Raw genomic sequence first — 24,674 nt, 5'->3', positions numbered from 1 at the left:
GAGAACCCCTTCTTCTTTAATTATACTGTTACATAGATAAAACATACTGAGTTCATTTGATGTTGCTTGTTTATACATGTCTTCAGGATTCACCACTTGAGATTGAATAACATGTCAGTGAGTTTATCCCTGGAGAAAATTCAATATCTTCCTCAGCAGCCTTTAATTTTCTGTAGCTTTTCATCAACAGGTGGGATCTTGTTGGCATGTCCATTGGAGTTGTCATTATGTAGGTTTTTTTAAGGCAATTGTATCATTGAGATTTCATGGGTGTAGTTTTCTTCTCATGTGTAGGATACACTATCTAGCCATAGGTGTCCAGGTCCTCTTCCTGCCCCCTGTTCTGCAATACCTGTTAGGCGTAGGCTGGTTTATTTATTTTTACAAAAATGTACTAGTTTTATGTGGGGATTCCACCATCACTTATTTCTCTGCATTTTGACAGGTTGTGAGTCTCTGTAATAGTTTGTTTCCATCTGCTACAAAAGAAGCTTCTTTTCTTTTTTTTTTCCCAAGGCAGGGTTTCTCTGTGCAGCTTTGCACCTTTCCTGGAAGTCATTCTTGTAGCCCAGGCTGGCCTCAAACTCACATAGATTCGCCTGCCTCTGCCTCCTGAGTGCTGGAATTAAAGGCGTGCGCCACCGCCACTTGGCAAGAAGCTTCATTATTTATGGGTGAAAGTTACACTTGTCTGTATGTATAAGGATAAGAATTTAGGATCCAGTTAGATATTATAATGATTTATGAAAATGGTAGTAGCAGATTCTTCTCTAGGATCTATAATCTAGACAGCTACGGGTAGCTGGGTGTAGTGGATAGCTATTCTAATTATGACCTTGAAGCACTTTTCCTAGAGAGGCATCAGGTAACTGCTACACCCACCTATGACCTTGAACTACATGCCCCTGTAGTGTGGCCTCTAGGGGCCCTTCAGACCTGGGATACAGGTACACCTTACTCTCTTTGCAGCTTCATGATTTGGATGCTGACACAGACCAGACAGATCTTGGACCAGGAAGATCAGCATTGATCACAGCTCGGTTTTTCAGGCTGTATTGAGTTTTATCTTCTAGTAAATTCCTTTGCCTGTTATACAGACTCAGTGGATTTCTAGCAATAGCTGGATGTGTCTCCAATACCAAGCATGAATATCCTCCTGTTGGGCGGGCCTTAAGTCCAATTAGACAGCTGTTGGTTACCCCCAAATGATAGTCCTACTATTGCACTTTGGAGATACCTTGCTGAGCCAGTCATGCTACAGTTTGTAGGCTTTATAGTCCGGTAGGACTACTGATTGTTTTTATTGTTGGGCAGCTTCAGCTTATGTAACACCTTCCTATAGTATGCAAGCCAGTCCACATGGAGAGGTTTCCAGGTCAGTTCCAACTTGATTCCTACAAGTCCTGAGTCCAAAGTGTATGACTCCAAAGCAAAAGAGTCTTACCTTCAAGTCCTGAGAAGCAAACAAGGACAATGACAATAGGATGTATCATTTTGGGAGTCTCTTGAACTTCCCTAACCAATCACTCAAAAAGTGGTTTCCTACATCTGGCGTTGGAAGTTTTGTTAGATAGTCTGTGAGTCTATGGGAAGCATTATCCCTTTGTGTGCTATAACACCATCTAAAATGTACGCCACACACATATACATTCATATACTGTATACTGTTTAAGTAAGTAAAGGGAAAGTACCAATGCATACTTTACAGCTACAATTTTAGCTGTGGCATGAATGCTATGTCATAGAGAACAGAAAGAACAATTAAGGAGTTTGAAGTTGAAAAACAAGTCCAAATTAATATTTGTCCAGCTTGTTATTAGCCAGTTCACTTGGTTCATTTGTCTCATTTTCCACATATGTGAAATAGAATGATAAAATAAATAATTTACCATATCTTTCTGACTACTTAGCAATCTCTAGCTGATACATAGTAACCATTCAGTGACTGGCCTAAATAAAAGTTCTTGTTTATTTTTATGTCAATGAGTTTTTCCTTCTTATATTATTATAGTATGACTCTTAAAAATATATAATCATCAAATCAAAGCAGAATTTCTAAATAGTGGCCTTCATTTAATAGTGGATCATTATTTATATAGGACATGAAAACATCTAGAAGCAATATTCTTCAGTACCAGACCACTACCTTCCTATAGAGATATATGATACATTTGGCTAGAAATTTAAAAGTAAATTTTTGATATGATGTTTTACATATTATTTTCTTTATAATATCATACTGACATTTTGTTCCTATAGCACATTTGGATGGAAGAAACTGCACAGTAGCTTTGGAATTAGTAGTAGTAATCAAAGTATTAATGAGTTTTATGTGTGAATATTGTAATTTTTTAGTTTCATTTTTGTTGCTGTGATAAAAAATACAGTGAAAAGGGAAATTTAGGGGAGAAATGGTTTGTTTTAGAAAAAGTTTAGACTCATAGAACAGTTGTAAAATTTTATAAAAATGTCCTGCATACTCTCTACAATGTCCCCCCAGTATTGACGCCATACCACAGTGTTGATTAATTTTGTCACATTTATAGGATTTAGATGCAATAGAAACAAATATCTTGGGATGTCAATAAGGGTCATTTAACTTAGTTAATTGATGTGGGAAGATCAAGCCTAAATGCAGTCAGTATCATTCCATGGTTTGGAATCCCAGAAAGACTAAAAGGAAAAGGCTAGCTGAGCACAAGAATTCATTCTCTGTTTCATGACTGTGGTGGAAAGTGTCCAGCCGCCTTCTGCTCCTGCCCCAGGTCTTCCTTGCCACGACGAACTGCACTCTCTATAACTGTGAGCCACATTAAACCATTCCTTCTTAAAATGCTTCTGTTTGGTATTTTGTCACAACAAGATGAGTAATGAATATTATCATGTTTGTTTTATCATTACCCCAATGCATTGTAATATAATTAATAAAAATTAGGAACCTGTCCTCAACACAGTGCTATTAAGTAGTTCTTAGACTTTAATAAAATTTTATCAACCTCTCTGTTGTTATCCTTTACAAATAAAGAAAACTAAAATATTCTTATATTAAGACACCCAGTATTTGATTTGCCACTTCTCTAGAATTTCCTGTCATCTTAAACATGTATTCAATCATTTTTGTTGGTTTTTCATAACTCTGACATTTTCTTTAGAGAACTGCCCTGATGTTTCTAAAATGCTCCTCAGTTTGAGTTTTCTGATGTTTCTTCATAATTAGATTCATTCTGAGGATTTCTGGTGGCAATTCCACAGGTAAGACAGTGGGTCACACCAGGGACGTGTGATATTGACTTACACCAGAATGCTGATGTTCACTCTGACCACTTGCTGAGACACTATCCACCAGCTTCTTCAGTGTGAAATCTCCTTCTTCCTTCAACATTGATTATCTTGTAAAAGATTATTTGAGACAATATAAATATCCTGCTTGTCATTATAGTGTCACCTAAAAGTTCTGGTATTCATTGATGAGTCTTGCCTAAAATGATTAGTAGGGTATTTATTTTAGTTTTAATGTTTTTGGCTCACTGAGGCAGAGTTTCTTGAGTATATCCTAAGATGGCCTCAAACTCTGTAGATTGAGCAGCCACAAAGATGAGAATCCTGTGCTTCATCCTTCTGAATGTTGAGGTTATGGGTTTGTACAACCATGCCCAGATTTAATAAGGTTTTTTTTTTTAAAAAAACTCCAATCCTTCCTTCCCTATTTGTAAATTGGAATCTTCCTATTTAGAAGTCATTCTGTCTCACCCACAACATACTTACTCATTCATTTATATCAGTGTGCACTCCCAGATTCTTATTTTAGTCTATGGGTAATAATAACCCGTTACTATCATTACTTTTGTATCTAAATCATCTCATATTTGGACATTGAAGGCCACTTTAAGTTGATTTTATGTCCTTTTTATATATAATATTCTTTCTTGAGCACTCTCCTATCTTCTCACATAAGTGATGTGTTAGAATAATCATACTCTCTGTGTCTCAGCCCTGCAATGATCCATCTCTTCCCCTCCCTGGAGAATGGTCTGTAAACAAGATCTGAGCCCTAGGTGTGCTGACTATTACTTAGGCATAATTGTGTCTCATACAAGGGCTTTTAGTCAAGAGCTAGAAACTGTGTTTGCATACATTTTCCTATGCTGATCATCAATCATTAACCTGTCCATTGATGTAAATTGACAAACATACAAATATGTTAATAACTGCATCTCAAGTTGTGAAAACAGCCTGATATAACAGCTCTTCTAGACTTATGTTTTAAGTGTTACTCACTGACAGAGTACTCTGACTTCAATATGATATTAAGCTACTATTAAAGGTGAAGCTTTAGTACTTTAAAATATATCTGTATTTGTCATTACTTATTTTGGGACCTGAAAATGAAGGGAGACATTTTTGGAAACACTATGAGTATAATAGCAAATTAAAAGCCGTGTGGAATGGTGTGATGTCTGCTAGGAGTGCCAAAGTACAGAATGGTCGATCCACTGGCCAGAGTCAACACAGTTCTTAAAGCAATCCAAATCCTTCTTTCCATTATGTAGTCAGATGCATGCAGATATGGATACCAACAACTGGAACTTCATACTGACTGCTTTGCATTTGTTACTCAAAGAAGAGACACTTGTTGACTTAATTTTTGCGGGGCATTTGTATAGTGAATTAAAAATAGCAAGACCTATGCTACCGAACTTTTGAATGCCAACATTTACAGCAAGGTCCTTGAAATACCCTGTAATCTTATGAAATTATATGCCTAGCATAAAAATGCTCTGTATTTAAGTCACCTGTTACTTGTTTTCTGCTGACTCGGGCCCCCATTTGTTTGTGCACTCATTCAGATACATTATATTTTTATGCCCAAGTCTTTCACCTGCCATAAAGCACCATCACCATGCTGCCAGCTAAGCTTTCTACCATAGAAGTGCTGAGAACACATGCAAATAAAGACCCCGTGTTAATGCTATCATGCTTTAAAACAAGAATGAGAACTCCCAGGATTCACATCTAGAAACATGACTAAAGTTTAGTTTACAAAACAGATATTCTAACATGTTCATTGGTTATTTTCCAAGATCTACTGAGTATAAGAGGAAAACTTTGTTTCCTCATATTGTAAACTTACAATTCTGGAAGACTGTAGCTTTTTAGATAACCCGGAGTAAACACTGCAATATTGTTGACAGTGAGAACCCTTCCTTTTTCTATGATAGCTGGGACATTATTCCAAATGTATGTGAGCATCAGGTACTTGTTATTGGATCTTTGTAAAGCATCAGCCACATCTCTGCTCATCATTGCACACTTTTCCCATGTGCCTTGACCTAATATCCGTATCATTTAAATCACCCATGTGTCACTGTTAGAAAACCCGTTTATTGGTGATGAGACAGGCACTTAAGCATTCATGGCCTTCCCACGCCCAGTTAATAGACCTGGGTATTCAATGTTGAACATGTTTTAGAGTTTGACCATATTTGTCCACTTAATCTCACCTAAAACTTTGGAGAATGGTAGTTTTCAGAATTAAGAATATTTTAGATTGTAGAGAGAGGTATAATGGATGTATAATATTTAGTGACCTCAATGTAGCTCTTGTAATGGCATGGCATACACTACTATTTCTGTAATAAATTGCATAAATATTCCCAGTGGAAATAATAAAACCTATATATAACCTCATACTAATTCAAGTAAATTTATACCATTACTACTAAAAGATTTTAGGTCAGTTCAAGTTTTGTTACCAAATATGTGTTTTTAGATTTGGGTCATTACAAAATATCTCTTTTAGATTATTCTTCTTCCAAGGATCAGCAAAGTTTAAATATAGAGCACTAAGTAGCAAATATTTTCGGCTTCTTCAGCTATCTGCACTCTGCAATTTTCCCCTTGTATGTTACGCAAATGGGAGCAGTTGTGTTTTAATAAAGCTTTACTTCAGACACATCCCGTAGGACGGATGCAGCCTAGGGGGCGATGGTTGGCCAACTCCTTGTTTGCACCGTCTTTATTGTTTCAACATTGTGTGCTGTGTGCTCCAAGGACACTGTCCAGTTTGTCCGGTGTACAATAGCGCTTTCTGAATTAACGTTTTGAGAATGAGAAGACTTAGAAGGGAACATGATCTCTGGGACTTCCTATGTTTATTCTGTTGGGCTACATCAGTTATTCTTGGTCACATCAATCTTTCTGTGGCCTGTGTGCCTGGAACAATACCTTTAGGAAGGAAGAAGAAAAGCTTCATAGACTCTGCCATGAACAGCTACTCTTTTAGCATAGCAGTATGGAACAGATAAATAGAACAACTCTGAGATTACCTGCCATTTTCACCAATTACCTACTACGCTGGCTGCATAGTAGCCCACACAAGCAGGGTGTGTGTTCACACATCTTCCCCTAGCTAGTCCATCTCTGCTAGGTTAGGTTGATGAGCTGCCGCTGTGTGTGTGTGTGGGGGGGTCTACCTTCATATGTTCTTGACTAGTTGTATGAGAATTAAACCAGATAATATCATTTTAGGAGTAATAACCTTTTCAAACACTGACAAGTTTATTCTGTTCTCTTGTATATCTTGGGGGTAGTTTTCCAAATGTTCTTTATATCTCTTCATGTCTTGCCTTTCCTGATAAATATGAACTCCAATAGAACAAGAGTAAATCTTTTTTTTTTCATCTGCAATCTCAATTTCTCTACTAGTTCTTGACCTTGTAGACCCAAGATTTCATAATAAATAAATGTCCATTAACGTACAAACAATTATGTGCTGGCAATTTAAAGTCAATCCAGATGGAAATGATGAGAAATTATATATTGACACCCCTGGTTGGCACGGCGGCAGGGAAGAGAAGTGTGGTTGCAGTGGCACACACACTTAGTGTCTTTGAACGGATTGGGCTCAGCCAAGTCTGAGAAGATATACAAAATAAAGTGTTGATGGCAGAAAATGAATGTGTAATGTCTCCCAGATTTAACCTGGTGACTAAATGATTTGATTCTATTAATGGGCTGTCAATTTATACCAATTGTTTCTCTTTAAAAGCCTTTCACTTACCAAATCAAGAATAACTTAAGCTTGGAAATAATTTACTAAGATTTAGAGTGAACCTGGTAAGAACGGCCTAGCACTAAGAAAAAAAAGACAATAAGTTACTTCTAAATGATTCAGTTATTAGCAGAAAGACTGATAAACTGAAAGTCTGGTAACTGCCACAGGTACAGAACGCACTATGTCTCCTTTCTTCCAGTCTAAACATGGCAGGCAGATGCTACCCACCTCCCTCCATCCATCTGGAAACAAGGGCCACATAGCTACAAGACAATGACATCTACCCAGCTGCCAGGACTGTTCAGTAAATGAAACAATCCCTAAAAAAAAATCCCAACTCTGAGCACATTGCCAATTTTTATTATGTTTAAGGCAGGCAGTAATTTCAGTTTTCAATTCCACTAAGTAATAATAGTTATTAATTAGTAAATTAGGCCAATGGGTTCTAGAGGTGAGTGAACAGAATGATTAAAAAGGAGAGAGAGGAAATTCACAGATAATGCTCAAGCTTCATAGAAGCCTGCCAGGATTGGGAGTTTATGTTTGTGCATCTCTTCAGAATGGATTGCTGCACTTAAGCGCAACTCACATCGCCTACAGTACTGTCTGTTCAGTAATCGCAGCAAAGTGAGGGACTGCACCATATATTGTCATAAAGATGCCAAGAAATGAAGGGAGATGTTCGAGGGCTGAGTGTTAACACTTACATTTTAAGTCTGGGGGCATTAAATCCCGGGAGGAGGATCCCTGAGAGTTCCTGCTCATTCCAATACAGGGCTTTAGACATGTCTCAAGTAAAGGCTTGACATCAACTGGAAGGAGGCATTCTGGACTCCAGGGAAGTCTCATTGTTTTCGGGGTTAAATTTTGAGCTTTATATTTCAAATATGATAGCCTTCATGGAGGTCTGTGGACTGCCCACAGAGTACTTGCCATGAACAGATATAAATGGTGACACAGTCCCTGAAATATCACCAGGAACTCGTGAAAGATTTGAAATGCTAAAACTGAAGTTTAGCATGCAGTGTTCCAGATGGCCACAAATGCAGGTAACATATCTTAAGGCTGTTGGAATGTATTTCTGATTCTAAAAGAAGTAGAAAAGTGTGAAAATCAGTTCAGTTCATTCTGAAGATATAAAAACAATAGAAATTTGCTAACGTTAAAAGTGATTTATAGAAAAAAGTGTATGGATACAAACTAAATGCAGGCATGAGACAGACTATTTCTATATTGGCAAAGAGAACTGAAGTGTTAAGACAGATTCCAGACTATTCTTTTATAAGAAAAAATAGCATATTCATACTCTCCTATTAAAATTTATCATCTACATGAATTTAGTTTAATGAAAATTTCATCTATTTTACCATGTTTATAAAAGTCATAAATGAGACTTGATTGAGACTTTAAGACAATTTCCCTGTCCAATTGTTCTTTCTATCAGAATACCCTTCACCTGCTTCGATGCTTTCCATGATCCTTCAGTGAATATTGGTATTTGAAGTTCCTTTTGTCCTTCTACCTCTCATTTTTCCTTTTTATTTTTATTTTTGTCTTGTCTGACTATTTGCCTTTAAGCTCACCATGATATAACAGAAAGCGTGTTTTGTTTTTTTTTTCATCTGACAGAAGCTAAATCTTGATTCTAATATTCCTTTAGCTATTTTGACCTTGGGAAATTGATCAGTCTCTGAACATCTGTCTCCTCAAATGTGATGTGGGCAACATGTACTATGTCCCTCACAGGGCAGTTTTGAGTTTACTTGATGCCAGCAAAATTTTGTTCTTAATTTTAAAAAGGAATGAAGTCAAAGTTGGTGAGTAGGTGTATTGGCAGCTTTTATTGTGTTAGACTAGACCAGCCAGGATCCTTTCTACAGGCTGATAGACAATGAAGCTATGATCAGTGAGATTAAGTATTTAAATATTTCACTTACACACACACAGTGCTTTAAGAACAGTTTGTGTACTTAGATTTAGTATATTTAGGGATTTCCTGTCTATGACTATTTCCACTTTCCACATTTGTAGCTGAAGTTTTTCTGTGTTTCATCTGGCCTGTGGTCAGGACAAATCTCTCTCATCCGCTGATCCTGCAGCCACTAGGACCCAAGTGAACACACAGCGGCTTATATTATTTACAAACTGTATGGCCATTAGTTCAGGCTTATTACTGACTAGCTCTTATACTTTAAAACCCATAATTCTTATCTATGTTTAGCCACGTGGCTTGGTACCTTTTCTCAGTCCTGTATTCACATCTTGCTTGCTCTGTGTCTGGCTGGTGACTCCTGACTCAACCTTCCTCTTGCCAGAATTCTCCTTGTCTGCACCTTGTATCCCACCTATACATCCTACCTGGCTACTGGCCAATCAGCATTTTATTTATCAACCAATCAGAGCAACACATTCACAGCATATAGAATGACATTCCACAGCACTTCCCCTTTTCTGTCTAATCAAAAAGGAAGGTTTTAACTTTAACATAATAAAATTATATATAATAGAACAGTAATCAAGCAAGAATAACAGTTACAATATCTAGTCTATTTGTATTTGGCAAAACTAAAGAAAATATTCTATATATCCTACATTTGTGAGTCAAAAGTCTCATATTTAATTTATCTTTTATCACAACAAAGGAAAATTATAACTATCTAGTCTTCAACTACATCAAAGACCCCAGAAGGACATAAGGTAAATAGGAAATATATTGTAAGCAACTTCCAAAACTCTAGAATGACAGAAAGAGCTGTCTGCCTAGACAGTCACCCAAAGTTCCTCTGTAACATTGGGGTGTCTGTCTTCAGCCCATAGGCCTAGAGTCTCTCAGCTGTTTCTTTCTGTGTCCTGTAGAATGTCTGGCAGTTTCTTTTGTGAAGCGGGAACGTGAAGGACTTTCTTGCCCTGCAAAGTTCAGTGGTCACCTTCTTATGGGTCCTGCATGTCCAATTTATACAGCATATTGTCAATCAGTCAATGCAAGGGCATTTTTTCCCCAATGGCTAACTTTTGCCACAAAGAAATCAAATTTCATAATGAGTTTCTTCAATGCCCATTATCTTCTCTGAAGTAGATTGGTGCTGCCAGGAGGAGACATGTCTCAATTTATTTATCAACCAATCAGACCAACACATATTCACAACATACAGAATGACATTCTACAGCACACATTAGTTTATAAATCTATTTCATATATCTCCATTCAATTATTTTTATTTTAAATATTAAATTACTAGGAAAACAATCTAATTTACCATAGAAAAATAGAAGATCTGCCCACAACACTTTATGATTTGAATCCCTTCTCTAATTTTGATTCGAATATATAAAGAATGTAAGACTTAAACTGTTAATGTTCTCTTAGTCAAAGGCAAAGATTAACACCTATTTTGCGAGAGTATCTTAAGAGTCACTGGGAAAGAGAAGATAAAGATGAGCTAAATAAGATTTGAAGTAAGGCCAAGTAAGTCATGAGAAGTTAAGCCAATCTTGTTCTTGAGGTACCAATCAACTCAATCAACCAAACACATAGAAACAAAGTTACTTGTCAAGAATCTCAAGATCTAGTATCCAAGTACCAATTTACTATTTATCAATTGACATTGAACAGCAAATATTTCTGTGTTCATCTCAGGATGTGACCTATAAGCTCCTAGAATCTCACTCACAGCAATGAAGCAAAGTTCAGCAAAGAAGTTGGCTGGATTGGAAAAATACTTGAATGTTAACACACTTCTCAGAATCTTCACCAACACTGAATTTTTCTGCTTTAAGGGTTTGCAAAGCAAAAATTCAAATTATTCTATCTCTAAACTACTTAGTCATTTTTTTTTCTGACCACCAGTGCAATGTGGCTCTCTGTCCTGCCACCTCATCTGGCACCTACAGCACAGCAGTGTTCAGAACACAGCCCGAAGCTTCCAGTTAAGGTCACCTCGAGGCTTATTTTAACTGGATATGTTTGCAGCCCTCAGGCTCCAGTCTGCTTTGCTCATGGAAGCTCAGTTTCTTTTCTACAGTAATAGCTCATTGAGTAAGCATAATACACCAGACCACACACACACACACACACACACACACACACACACACACACACACACACATTTTTTTTTTCAATAAAATCAGTGGTCCTGAATAACCAGTGAAAAATGTTTCTATTATCTTTGCCTGTTTGCATTTCAAAAACTGTAAGAATGCATTGATTTTTAAGACAATTATTGGGGCTTCCAGAACATATCCTTTTGTTTGGATAGGACTTTTAGAATTAAAAGGTTCATTAGTTGTCCCAAGGGAGGTTTTAATGGTCCAGGACAGGAAAGGGATACGATGGGTTATGGAAATAACAATGTCAAATGTAGTGTAAAATGTGAGGTGAAAAATTGATAAATGCAATCAAATATCTGCAGGTATGATCTTAATGAGGTTAGCTATAAAATATTCAGGAATACTTATAAGATGTATTTTCATGTTTTGGTTTTTATTTCATCACTTTGTTTGGCCCTTCATTATGTGTCAATTAAGTAATTACACCAAAAAAGAATGTACACAATCCTAAAAGTCACTGGGAACAGAACAATGACATTTTGTGGCATTTGTCATTGAACTCAGAATGTAGGCTCACCTAGAGGAGACAATTAGAAAACTGTTGAACCACATAGTCACTGCCTAATTGGTATTGGAACGAACAGATCAAAATGAGATGCTAACAGAAAGTGATGATTTTATAAACAAAAGGCTGGTATTGAAATAGTGAGGGGGTTGGCAGGATGGCTCAGTGGATAAAGGTGCTTGTCACCACTCCTGATAACCCGTGTTCGGTCCCCAAGAATTACAAAAGAAAAGACGAGAACTGACTCCTGTAAACCATTCTGTGACTGATACACATATGTGCACCCATGTGCATGTGCTCATACACACAGTGAGTGTAGCAAATTTTAAAAATATAAATAAATAGAAATGGTGGTTGGATACATTTCGGTGTGAGAAAACAGCGTTGGAAGAGACCTGGGAACAGAAAATGGACAATGGGATTCTGCTTGACCACATACGCAGAAGGGGACTAGGGCAACAGCAGGATAATTTGGAAAGTAAAGTAAAGCCCATTTCTAGAACATCATATAAAGTCACAGGACCCGTCAGAGATGACAGCACGGCTCCTGTGCGATGCACAGCATCGGAGGGACGTGCCGTGTGTGAGCACACCCAGTCGGTAGTACTTCTCTGACAGCAAGTGTCGGCATGTCAAAGTTCTCCACTCTTGTTTCTAGGTACATTTTATGACAACACAGAAGAAAATGCATAAAATCATCAGGGAACTCACAGGATTCTCTAAAAAAATTTTATGGAAATTGAGAATGGGGATGGTTTAAGAACATAGGTAAGAGGTAAATAACATCCTCAAAACCAAGAAACAAACTGCATAGTCTTGCCTGGCCAACATTTGTATTCAAGATTCCTGCATTCCTTAAAAAATGAAGTAAAATGAGCATCAAATTTGTATATTTGGTGAAGTTTGGGTCTAGAGCAGTTCACTAAGTCTGGATGGAAAAAGGAAGGTGAACAAGCAGAGCCATGGCCACCCCATCCCTCCGAAGCAGCTGCATGACTCACCTGATCCTAGGAGTATCCCTGAGCTGAGACAGGAGAGAAGGTTGAGTAAGCATGGGAGGGGTTAAAGGAGCAGTGTCTGGAACACGCCCCCTGTGGAGCATCAGACAAAACATGAGTGTAGGCTGATGCAGAAAGGTGGGAAGCCTTTGGAGAAAAGATGGGCCAGCCTGTCTTCTCTCTTTGGAGAAGGAGGAAAGCTGAAAGTGTTAGCCTCTATTAAATCAACACTGACTTGTTGCCATAAGGACCATTTTAGCTCTAGTCCACTTATTAAATGGAGCTGTTCACTGTTCAAAGTTGATTACCATGTAAGTGAAGGTCCTGCAAAGGTCCACTGTGCTCCTCCCACTGGCCAAGGCAAGCAGATGTAGACATGAGCTAATTGAATACAAACCTTTGCACTAATTGAATCCAGAGCCTTTGCACTGGCTCCAGCCACTTTATCCCCTACCACCCACCTAGCAATGACTGACATCTTCCCATGGTGGTTCAAGGGAACCTGTCTTTTCCTAAGGGATTAGCTCTCAGTCATCCTCAGAACTAACTGGCCCTGCTGACAGACAGTTGCCTACTCAAAGATCCTCTGTTCCCCTTAACGACTTCTTTACATTTTGTGGATGTCTTCTTATGATAAAGCCTTTCTGTTACCCCTCCATATTCTGAGTTGACTTTTGAGGAACATCTTGGGTGTTACCCTCATTCCTTTACACCGTATTGTTTCAGCCTAGTTTAATGTAATTAGTGGAATGTATTCATTTATCTTGCCCCCTTCCAGCATTCTCTGCTTTAGGACAATGGGGTACCTCTGTGTATCAGGGGGCTTTTTCATACAGTTTTGATAAGTTACCAGCTTCACAACCTGGGAGGCAGAAGAGAAGGGAGCAGGAGAATGAGACAGAACTCAGGACAGTATGCCCCTTGGGGAGAACTCAGCCATTCGTTTCCCAGTGTGTGATTGATGATTTCTCTTCTATCCAGGCCCTTCCACCATACGAATGATGATTAAGATCCTTACTAGATTTCCTAACAATCACTTTCACCAAGAAAAACATTAGCTCTTCAGAGGGTCTATTGAAAGAGTTAGTGTGACTTTTACTTTGCCCCGTTTGAAACAAAATCCTAGACATATTTTTTTCCTGAAAATAGTTCAGTCAGTGTAAAGCCTGGCTTACATTTCAAAAACTACAACCCACTCTAGAGGGGTACCCTTATCTCCCAGTTTTAATAGAATAGGGCTGAGGCTTCATGGGAAACCTTAGACCAAAAGCAGTGGCCATTTTATGCTGCCCCACTGTGTGCAGTTACTATAGTGGACATCTATGCTGCCCCACTGTGTGCAGTTACTGTAGTGGACATTCATGCTGCCAACCTTGTGCAGTTTTGGTAGCAGCTTCTTATTGTGCACATATCCTAATGATAAAGTTAGGGAAGCAGGTGTATGAAGACTGCACTCAAGGTCACAGAGCTAGGTGAGTGACAGAGCAGGGTTAGAAATCATACTTCTGGCATTAAGGTGTTCCCAGGAGAGCAGTGAATGGAAGCCAGGGGACCTGGATTGAATCCTGGCTCTGCCACTTACCATCTGTGAATTCTGTCAACACGTGTAACTCCATTGCACCTTAACTTTACCGTGAGTGAAATGTGGGTGGTAACATGTTTATTCACAGAATTGCCCTAAGATTCAGTTATAAAGTATTTAAAATTGTGCTTGGAACGTGCTAAGCACTCAGTAGATTATTAGAGACTGTTTTCAAATTACAGTAGAAGTGGCCCCATATCTTACAATTTAGCAACTAATAGTTTAATAAGTCTTTGTTTTTCTCTGTGGTGCTATATCAAGAATTAGATAATTTTGCAAAGGAGCCAGTTAACACATTCTAAACTCCTTAAGGGCTGGGTCTCTATGAACTTTAAAAGCCCAGAGGATTACTGGGTGAATGAAAAACACACAGTTAATACACATGAATAGAAATAAAAACTAAGTCACTACCTTCCCAAACTACTCTCCCAAGTTTATGGGAAATTTATACTTCACAACTTATTCCAATTTAAGAGTAAAACTGCCCACAACAGCTTCCACAAAATATACACCCTTTATACTCTGTATCATATGTAAGAAACCCAATCTGTTGTCCAGTGTAGCCAACAGATTAAACAGAAATGATGTCTGCTTTCTGGTATAACAAGCCCTGTGGAGCTAGGTCTCGGAGGTAGCAGGTATATTTTTCTGGCTTGAGAAAGTTAGGTCTACCTCTGTCGTTGCTTCTTGGACTTCTCTTTCATGGTCATGGTGTAGCCATTTCTTTTCTAGCTGTTGTTATGGTTAAGACAGCTGGAAGTAGTTTCATGAACCTTATTGGCCCTTGTCCTTTTATAGCAAGGGGGAAAGTTCCCAGGAAGCTCCTGAGTTTCTTAAAGATCCTGATCCAAAATGTGCAGTATGTGGCAGTTCCTAATTGCAGGGGGTCCTGGAGAAAAGCAATGTATATATTTCCAAACTTTAAGAAAATCAGAAACAAGGGGAAGAAGTTGGAAATAGTTTTTGGTTGTCTCCAGTGTCTACCAAAATTCAATCAATTTTGACCCTCTAGTTAATGGAGGACTAGGAATCCAGGAAACTTTCTATAGTGGTGACTAAGATAAGTTGGTGACTGAAGGTAAAAATAAACATTCTCAGTCCCACTGCAACGCCAATAACAACAAAATTGACAATTACAGTGGGAGGCTTGGAGAATGTGCTACTCCCTATTTGTCTTCAGTCAGGAGGCTGGAAGTATGACTTAGATGGAGCTTGGGCAATGCCAAGAAAGGATGGAAGAGATCCAAGTTGGGGCATTATCAGTCACAAGTCTTCAACCTTGAAGTTGCTTCTGGGGACTTCAGCAGAGGTTCTTGGGCCATTCTCACCAAAGGCAGACACACCTTTCCAAACTCATCCCTCAAGACAGGATCTGGTAGCAGAAGGAGAATAACCAGCCTTTCTGTGTGTCACAAATACAGCAGACTTACATAGCTAAATTGGATAAAAACACAATGAATCAAAGGGCAGCCTTCACATAACACATATCTGTCTCATTTGTGACTTCCCCCTCACAAATTCTTCTTGCCTTTTCTTTATTTCCAGGAAAATGATCACATGATATGGTCAGTTAGAAAGTCAAGTGGTTCTGGAATGCAGGAGAAGCCTAGATTTTAGGAGTGGAAACATGAAATGGAACTTATGTAACTGGTCTTCCTCTGCAAGCTGACACACGCCTGCCACTCTGGTTAGTAGAATACATTGTCTCCTAAGATTCCTTTAGGGATCTGCTGCTGCTCTCAGACATCATCAGCCTTGGGAATCAGGAATGCATAATAGAATGGGCAGGGAAGGTAAACTCTTCTGCAGGTTGGATGTTTGGAAAGGGACGAGAGCTACAAGTTCACAGATGATGTTTACGGGTAGACACTAGCAGGCCCAGCATATCTAGACTTGCGGCAATCTATTTGCAGTATATCTTTGAAAGAACTTGCACCTGGGAGATGTTCTGGCCAAGCATATTTTCTCTTCGTAGAGAATGGAAGAAGAAAGGGAGAGAGGGAAACAAAGAGGCTCATTTAGGGCAAAGGGAACTTAATCTGATTCAATGGCTTCAATTACACTGAACTCATCAAAACTGGTGTTTGGTTCTTTGTATCTAAAATGCAGTGAGTGCCCATGGACATTCTTCCTCCCGGAGGACAGGCCAGCTGCTCTGTGACGGTATTCCAGGATGTTGGTCCCAAGGCTGATATCCACAGTATTTGGCTCAAGGCAAACTTGTTCTCCTCTCTGCTCACCATCAAACGGTTGCACTTTGTGTGGATGGCCATCCAGCTGCCTTCTAACTCCTTGCCTTGCCTTCTTATGAATGCCACTGTTGGGGGGAAAATCTGCAGTTTCTTAGCTTATATACACTATTTGATCACGAGACAGGTGTGAGGTAGACTCATTTGCCTCTTGGCAAAACAGGTGAAGACTTTCAGAGTCACAGTCAGAGGATTACATGCTCCTTCCCTTAGCATGGCAGTCCCATTGGTAGGGTGCTGCCTGCCCCAGGCGAAGGAAGGTCCAACGGTCCTAAGCTAAAGAACCTTCTCACTCAGTTATGCAATTTCTTACAAGAATACTAATTTTCATTTGACTAGTCCTCTTTATTTGGTCAATACTGCCCTAGATAGTATTCTTTTCCCTTGACTCTTTTACCTACAGGAAATGTTCATTTCAGAATAATTTCACTCTAAGGCAAAGGACCATTCTTGAGTCTAAGGGAAGAAAATATATAGTTGGGAATAAATGTAGCATTTGCAGCTGAAAAGATGACCTACATGAGCAGCTGTTAAGCTTTTTGGTCTCAGGGCTCTCACACACTTTTATTTTATAACATTTATTTATTTATTTATTTATTTACTTATTTATGTATTGTGTATGTGCATAGGTCATGAACTCCATGTGAAGTCAAAGGACAATTTCCCTTCCAGGAGTCAGTTTTTTCCTCTCATGTAGTTAGCTCTGAATTCTGACTCAGGTCTGGTAGCAAGTGCCTTTACCACTGAACTAGCTCACTGCCCCTCGTAAACTCTTAAAAATTTACAATAAAACACATCAAAATATTTGCACATGTTACACATGAGAGTACAAAACACACTTATTATTGCAAACAAGACCAAAGAGCATTTATCTTTCCTTGAGTGTTCAGAAAAAGACAGGTTCTTTGAGACAGGATTTCTCTGTGTAGTCCTGGCTGTCCTGAAACTCACTCAGTAGACCAGGCTGGCCTTGAACTTACAGAGGTCCACCTGCCTCTCAGTGCTAGGATTAGAGTTGTGCACCACCATTGCCTGGCTATGAAAGGTTCTTGAAGAAAAGATTTGTTTGTTTGTTGTTTGTTGGAGGCAGGGTCTTACTACATAGCCATGCTGGCCTGAAACTTGCTGTGTAGATTAGGCTGGCTTCAAACTCATAAAGACCTTCATGCCTCTGTCTCCTTGGTAGTGAGATTAAAGGGAAGTTAAAGTTATGTTTTAAGTCTAAGTTACTGTACTTAAGAGATCTATAAAATAAAAATGCCTCTAAACTATAAACATCACTTGCTCAAGGACAGACAGGTAACTTCCTGAAATGCTGGGAGCTGTTGTTCATCTAAGATAAAAAGCCATGTGTTTTTGCTTCTGTAAACAAAATCTATGCAACAATTGCACAGGATGTGCTTGATCACGTGTAGGCTAGAGGTACACAGGCAGAAAGTATGTCAGAATGTATGCTTGCCCCCATTGGATGAAAGTGGAAAGGACATAGCCTTGTGGGTTTTGCCTTTATAAGCCTCTTACTAATATAGTTCACCACCATACTCTGGGAATCCTGAGTATGGACCTGGCCAGTGTCCATCATTCTGGCCAGTATTTAATAAATCTTGTTTCAAATTTGGATCCAAAATTGTGATAGTGGTCTTATTCTTGCCTGGTGGGATTAGAATGCCCCATCACACCTGGCCCAGAAAATCAACTTTTGAATTGTAAGATTACTGGGTAGTAATAAGGGTAAAGGGTGTTGCTAGTGTAAACAAAAATCAATAATGTGAGCATGGCAGAAATAATGGAAGAAGGCTGAGCTAATCTCTGGAAATGAACATATTTGTTTCATCAGAAAATTTTAGAACGTGAGTGTTTATTGCATTACTCATCAGCATGCTCTCATTGTCGTAACTCTTCACATGTAACTTCTGGAAAGTTCCAGAGTAATAGGCACTCATTAGAGAAAAAGCAGAAAGACAAAACCAAACAAAACATAACAAAAACAACAATAATCCCCCAACTGCAGTTTTGTTGCTCATGGCCTTCTAAATGGATCTTTGTGGCCTTTAAAAGTATTACATATTGAACATTGCTTGGCTATAGAACCAATGACTGAACCAAATCTAAAAATCCCCCAATAATCACCTGAGGGCCTTTGAACAAGTTAGCACCTCAATTTCAATACTTTTAAAACAAGATGCACCTAAGATAATAAATGCTCAAGCTACTTTATGGTGGTAAGTTGTTCTGAGTCCTCCTCACACCCTCATTTATTACACCATAAAGATCCAGATATTTGGAAGAAAACACCACTTCTTTGCATCATCCAATACACGTTCAAAACACTTTTGAGAACTATCTGGAACTGCTCTGTTGTAAAAACGGAGCAGTTTTCCTAGTGTTAGGAACTGAGATGGTAACACAAGTCTATTAAACAGCTTTTAAGAATCAAGAAGGCAAAGCCACTTCACACGTTCTACAGTGAATATAAACGCAGAATATGACAGCCACTCCTGACCAGACAGGATGAATGTGTGTGGTGGCGAGGGGCAGAGGAAAAGGGAAGATTCAATCCAATCTGTGATTCCTGAGCTGGGGCAGTGGTACCGAGCACATCCATGACAAACACCGGCTTTACAGAATTACTTTGACAGTTAACATCCCTGGTCCATAAAGGATGTGCCACTAATGTGCCAGAGGCTGGAATTATCTTGGAGGACTTTTGGTGCACCTTTCATCTGCCTACAGCTTGCCAGATTGTCCTGTGCTCTCCCTAAACCTGCAATACCCTGTATAGCTTTCATGGTGAAGTTTAGATTGACAATGGGTGAAAAAAAACATTGATGTTTGCATTTGGAAGAGAGGTTTTCAGTGTCAAGTTCTTAAAAACATCAACATGAAATCTGTGATTCCACAAATCGTATAATCTTATAGTTAAGCAACAAGAATTCTGGCTATTTATCAGAAAATAATTCCTCAGTCGATTAGATCCAAGTGTATTACTCACAGAGAAAATTTTAAAATAAAACTTATTCATTTGAATACATCTGGTATATTGGCTAAAATATATACAATTCACAGATTCCTTTATGAAGATTTTTTTTTTTTTTTTTTTTTTTTTTTTTTGATTTTTCGAGACAGGGTTTCTCTGTGTAGCTTTGCGCCTTTCCTGGAACTCACTTGGTAGTCCAGGCTGGCCTCGAACTCACAGAGATCCGCCTGCCTCTGCCTCCCGAGTGCTGGGCTTTATGAAGATTTTAATAGTCCATGAACTATGTACATCAAGGCTCCTCTCCACAGATGTCAAAAGGAACTTCATTCCTCAGTATTAAAGAATTCATTGGTGAAAGAACATAGATTCTAACTTTGGTAGAGAAAGAAGTTTAAACCTAGCTTCAATTTCAATTGAAATTACTCTGTATGTTTTTGGTAAAAATACTAAGATTGCTAATATTAATTAGATTTGGGCTGTATGTCACCTCTTCTCCCCACTTCTACCTACAATTTCCATTACTGTCTTACTTAGAGAAACAGAAGGAAAGCATGTGACATATTTTGCCTAAAGTCTTATGAGTGATACCCCTTGGAGGGCAGGGAATGCCTCAAATCCATCATTACCTAACACCATGGCCACCGTTAGTGCTGTCTTCAAATGAATGTTCTTGCTTGACAGAAGCCTATGAATACACTTGTTTGGCAGAAGCCCATGGTGGACATACAGAAGAAACTCCCAGATCATTCTTCCAGGAACGACTCTGTAGCCAATGATAGCAGTGTCAGGCCAAGGGCAAGCTGCTTCCAGCTTCTCTGGGCTTTCTGTAACTGGCACCATCACAATGGTAGATGCTCTTGTCATTTCTGGTCAGTTCCCATCTAATGACTGACACGAAGGCATTGAGAACTAGATGTTGGGGTTGTGGATTTGGGGATTTAGCTCAGTGGTAGAGCATTTGCTTAGCAAGTGCAAGGCCCTGAGTTCAGTCCTCAGCTCAGAGAGAGAGAGAGAGAGAGAGAGAGAGAGAGAGAGAGAGAGAGAGAGAGAGAGAGAGAGAGAGAGATGGATGTTTTGGTCCAAAGTAAGAGTATTTCTCTGCAGATTCCTCCTTTTGTGCCCTAGGACTTGGGGACAGGGTGCAAAGCATGTAGACTTCCTTCTCTGTCACACTCTGCATCTTCCAGCTCTGTCTCTCAGGTGGTGATCCCTCATAAGTCCTTTATATCAGGCTTCATGTTGGAATCTGGTGCAGAGTCCAGTCTCTGACAGCTTTTCATCTGTCTGATGGCTTGTCTCACATGACCTTCCTTCCTTCCTGGGTTCTCTGATGAAGGGTTGCCCAGTAATAGCAGTATGTGCATATCTCAGATTTGATATTAGAGAACTTTAAAATTTCCAAAGACTTTTGCCTCTAACTTTCTTGCTCATGTACAGTTATTCCATCAACAGACTGGGAGATAAGATATGCTACTGTTGGCAGAAAGTCAGTACTCTTTTGATGGGCCAGTTGCGTTTCACTCTAGGGCACTGGGGCCAGTTTGCAGATTCTGAGGGATTTTACCCAACATTCCAAAGACCAGGGTGAAAGTCACTCTGTTTCTGAACCTTGGTTGATGAGAACATAGCTTTGAGAAAATTAAGGGAATGTAGGGTAAAGGGTGAAGGAAATGTCCACATCTTCCTTCTTGCGTCCCTTGGAGAAAGGTCACATTGAGACTGCAGAGCAGGATCTCGTTGTAATGATGACATGGCCTCTGAAGAAAAGCACTTTGCTAACGAGGCAAAGGCACACTTGCTGTGCCTGTTGTTTCACGCGCTGCATACACACTGCAAGGTGTGTGTCTGTGCTTTGAAGCTCTGCCACCGTTCAGTAACGTCACACGTGTAGCTCTTCACTCCTGCTGCTGCACCCAGGTCTTAAGGGGCCGGAACCACCTGGCACAAATGAGGAAGTGGCATGAGTCTTACGTGGGACTTAAATTTCTATGAAGGAATAAATGGTTTTGTCCTTGATCTGCTCATTGAAATCTTTTTAATATTAATGTGTTATTTAAAAATGCATCATTTGCCTCCAAAGTAGCTCAGTGGGCTGCATTAGAGCCCATAGGCAATCCAGGAGGCCCAGGGCGAAGCAGAGAATTGCAATTTATTATACTCTGCTGCTCAAGGATCAGATCTTAATTTAAGCACAACTTGGCAGGGAGGAGGGGTTTCCATCTACTTTCTAGGATTAGGATGGCCAAAATGACCTCATTCTTGGGAAGACACAACACAATGCTACTTGGTCTTACAGATCTAATGTTGCTATTTCTATCTTTAGCTTTGTCACATGTACCTCCAAGTAGAACACACCTTGTGGCTTGCTTCCAAACCAGCATAACTGTTATAAACACAGAGGGGTGAGAAACTTTTCCGGTATATCTGCTTGCTTTGTAGTTGGCTTAAAATACTACTTTTGTTTCTAAAGAGGCAACATACTGAAAGACACATTTCCAGCCAAATTTATGGGTGGCGTCTATTCCCACCTTCATGCTGTACTGCTAAAATTATAGGATTAAGCTACAGCCAGACACATGCTATAACTACTGTAGCAAAGAAATATAGATTCTATGTGGGAAGCCATAGACACTGAGATAAAACCATGAAAATGTAAGCTGAGCGGCTGAGCTTGAACTCAGCAAAAATACTTGTTCTGTTTAATGTTTGTTATTCTCAGATGGTAAACCAGAGAAAATTGTGTGAGAGAAATGAAACAACTTTATTATGAAAATGGGCACAACACCGAAGACGTGTTCAGGTCTCATATAACTGTCTGATGGGGCATGGCTAACTCCATGCAGCATCAGGCTGCGGCTGCAAGCTGGATTCAGCACGATTCAATTTGTGTTTTCCCTCAACTGTTCCTGTTCTATTTTGCTTGGAATATGTCCATACCACTCTAGTATGAATAGTGCCTAGGAATCTTGTGTTTATTTAGAGTGGGAAGTTAGTGAGCAAGAAAAGAAAATATGTTAGGTAATAAAGCATGTTTTTTTCTTTCCTGTGTTTATAGACTCAAGTAAATAATTTTTTCCTTCAAAAACTCACAGGATGACCTAGCACACTTCGTAGTGAGGCTGTTTTCTTTCCTTCCTTCATTTATTTATTCACAAGCAAAACACGTAGATCGCTCAATGGCAGAGCATTTTCCTAGCATGTGCAAAGCCCAGAGTCCAATCTGTGGCACTTCAAAAAATAATAGTAAAATAAATAAATAAAAAAGTTTGAACATAGCCAAACATTTATTGATCTTATATTGCAGACACTGGGATTATCATTTTAGAAGATGAAGGCTGATTTTCTGGAGGTATTCTGTTGCTTTCTTACAACCCAAACCTACAGTCAACAATTAATTGCACTTTAGCCTTTCCCGTGTGCATGGCTTTTCCATGTAACTATAGTAGCCTTCTCAGTGAGAACTGAGCCCTGTGGCTTGGCTGGGCAAAGAATAGCCACTAATATGGAGCAAACAGAGGCTTCAGAAGGACTTGGTCCCATTCACCCTGTCATCAGCTGGAGAATATGCCTGGCTTCTCCAGGCTGCTGGAAATCCTTCTAAGGAAACAACCATGTAGATTCAAGACTGGCCTTAAGGCAGAATGAGCTTATTGTAGCTAATTACATTCTCAAAAGATCCATTTCTAGAGAGGTGACTACCTGAGTTTCAAGTAAGCATAAATTCTGAAGGAACACTACTCAACACAGTGAAGACCTGAAGATGGAAAGAATGCCCAAGAGTGTGTCTGTCTTGAAAAAGCCAAGGGGAGTTCACATGGTGTTAGAAGAGCCAGATAGGACAAAGGACAGGAACTTTTTCTCTTCCCCATCTTTCTCTTCCTTCTTCCTGCCTTCCCCTCCTCCCCCTCTTTGTTACAAACTCTGTTGATATTATTGCAATATAACTTTGTGAAAGAAAAATAAAAATACTTTCCGCAGAAGTATTGACGTTTACTAATTATTATGCTTCAAAGTAACAATCAAAGCAAAACTTTGATGGATGAAAGACGGAACAGATACTTTGCAGATTCTTAAGTTCATCCTGCTGTGAAGTTTATTTTGCCACCAAGTCATTTGCTGGAGGAGGGTAAGAAAAAGTGAGAGAGAGAGAGAGAGAGAGAGAGAGAGAGAGAGAGAGAGAGAGAGAGAGAGAGAGAGAGAGAGAGAGAGAAAATAAAGAAAGGAAGGGAGAAGGAAGGAAGAAGGAAGGAAGGAAGGAAGGAAGGAAGGAAGGAAGGAAGGAAGGAAGGAAGGAAGGAGAGGGAGAAAGAGGGAAGGAGGGAGGGGTGGAAGAGGAGATAGGCTAGACAGGGATTTAAAAGACATAAGTAAAGAAAAATCTCTTTAAGCACACACATATGGTCTATCTAATTGAGTTTTCTCATAGTAATATTCAGCAAACATATCTGCTTCCATCCTGTTTCTGGTCTAGATATCAGGAATCTTGATTTTGATTTTAAGCTCTACCACTGAATAACAATGGTTTATCAATCTTTCATTATCTATAAGATAGGAAAAATCATACTTTTATTCTCTCTTTCAAAACTGTTGTGAGAACTAATTATGATATCAGGAAAGGATGCTATGTTCTAAGAGGAAAACATTCTCGCACTTGTTCTAATTGCTGTTGAGTCCAGTGGGGAACAAAATGGCTTTTCTAGACTGAGTCTGGGGTTCATTGTCTTTTCCAGCTGTTCAATACGAATGGCTGTGATTTACTGAACAATATATTGAGTGAATCACTTCATAAAAATATTCCTAATGCTCACAAGGACTATGAAAATTGTCTCTATTTTACAGAGAAGTAGTTGAGGAAAAAAGACTAAGGAACACTATCTGGTCAGCTAAGTTTGAGCTTAAAAGTCACCAAGCATGAAGACAGCAGAACCAGCATCCCTAGTAGACCAAAGAGCTTTTTATCATCTTTACACAAGCAGGATTCCCCTGCAGTTTTACATACACACACACACACACACACACACACACACACACACACACACACACCACACCACACACATACAGATGATCTGTAATTTCTTCCCTCTCCCCCATACCAAGGGTGTTGTGCAAATTCCTTATAGGGCATAAAAAAACAGTCTCCACTATGATTAGATGGTACTTGAACTTAATCAAAAAGAATTGTTCAAGAGACTTCTTCAGTTG

Source organism: Peromyscus maniculatus, chromosome 10 (genome assembly GCF_049852395.1).
Source record: "Peromyscus maniculatus bairdii isolate BWxNUB_F1_BW_parent chromosome 10, HU_Pman_BW_mat_3.1, whole genome shotgun sequence".
In the NCBI taxonomy this organism is placed as follows: domain Eukaryota; kingdom Metazoa; phylum Chordata; class Mammalia; order Rodentia; family Cricetidae; genus Peromyscus; species Peromyscus maniculatus.
Note: the sequence above shows the minus strand (reverse complement) of the source record.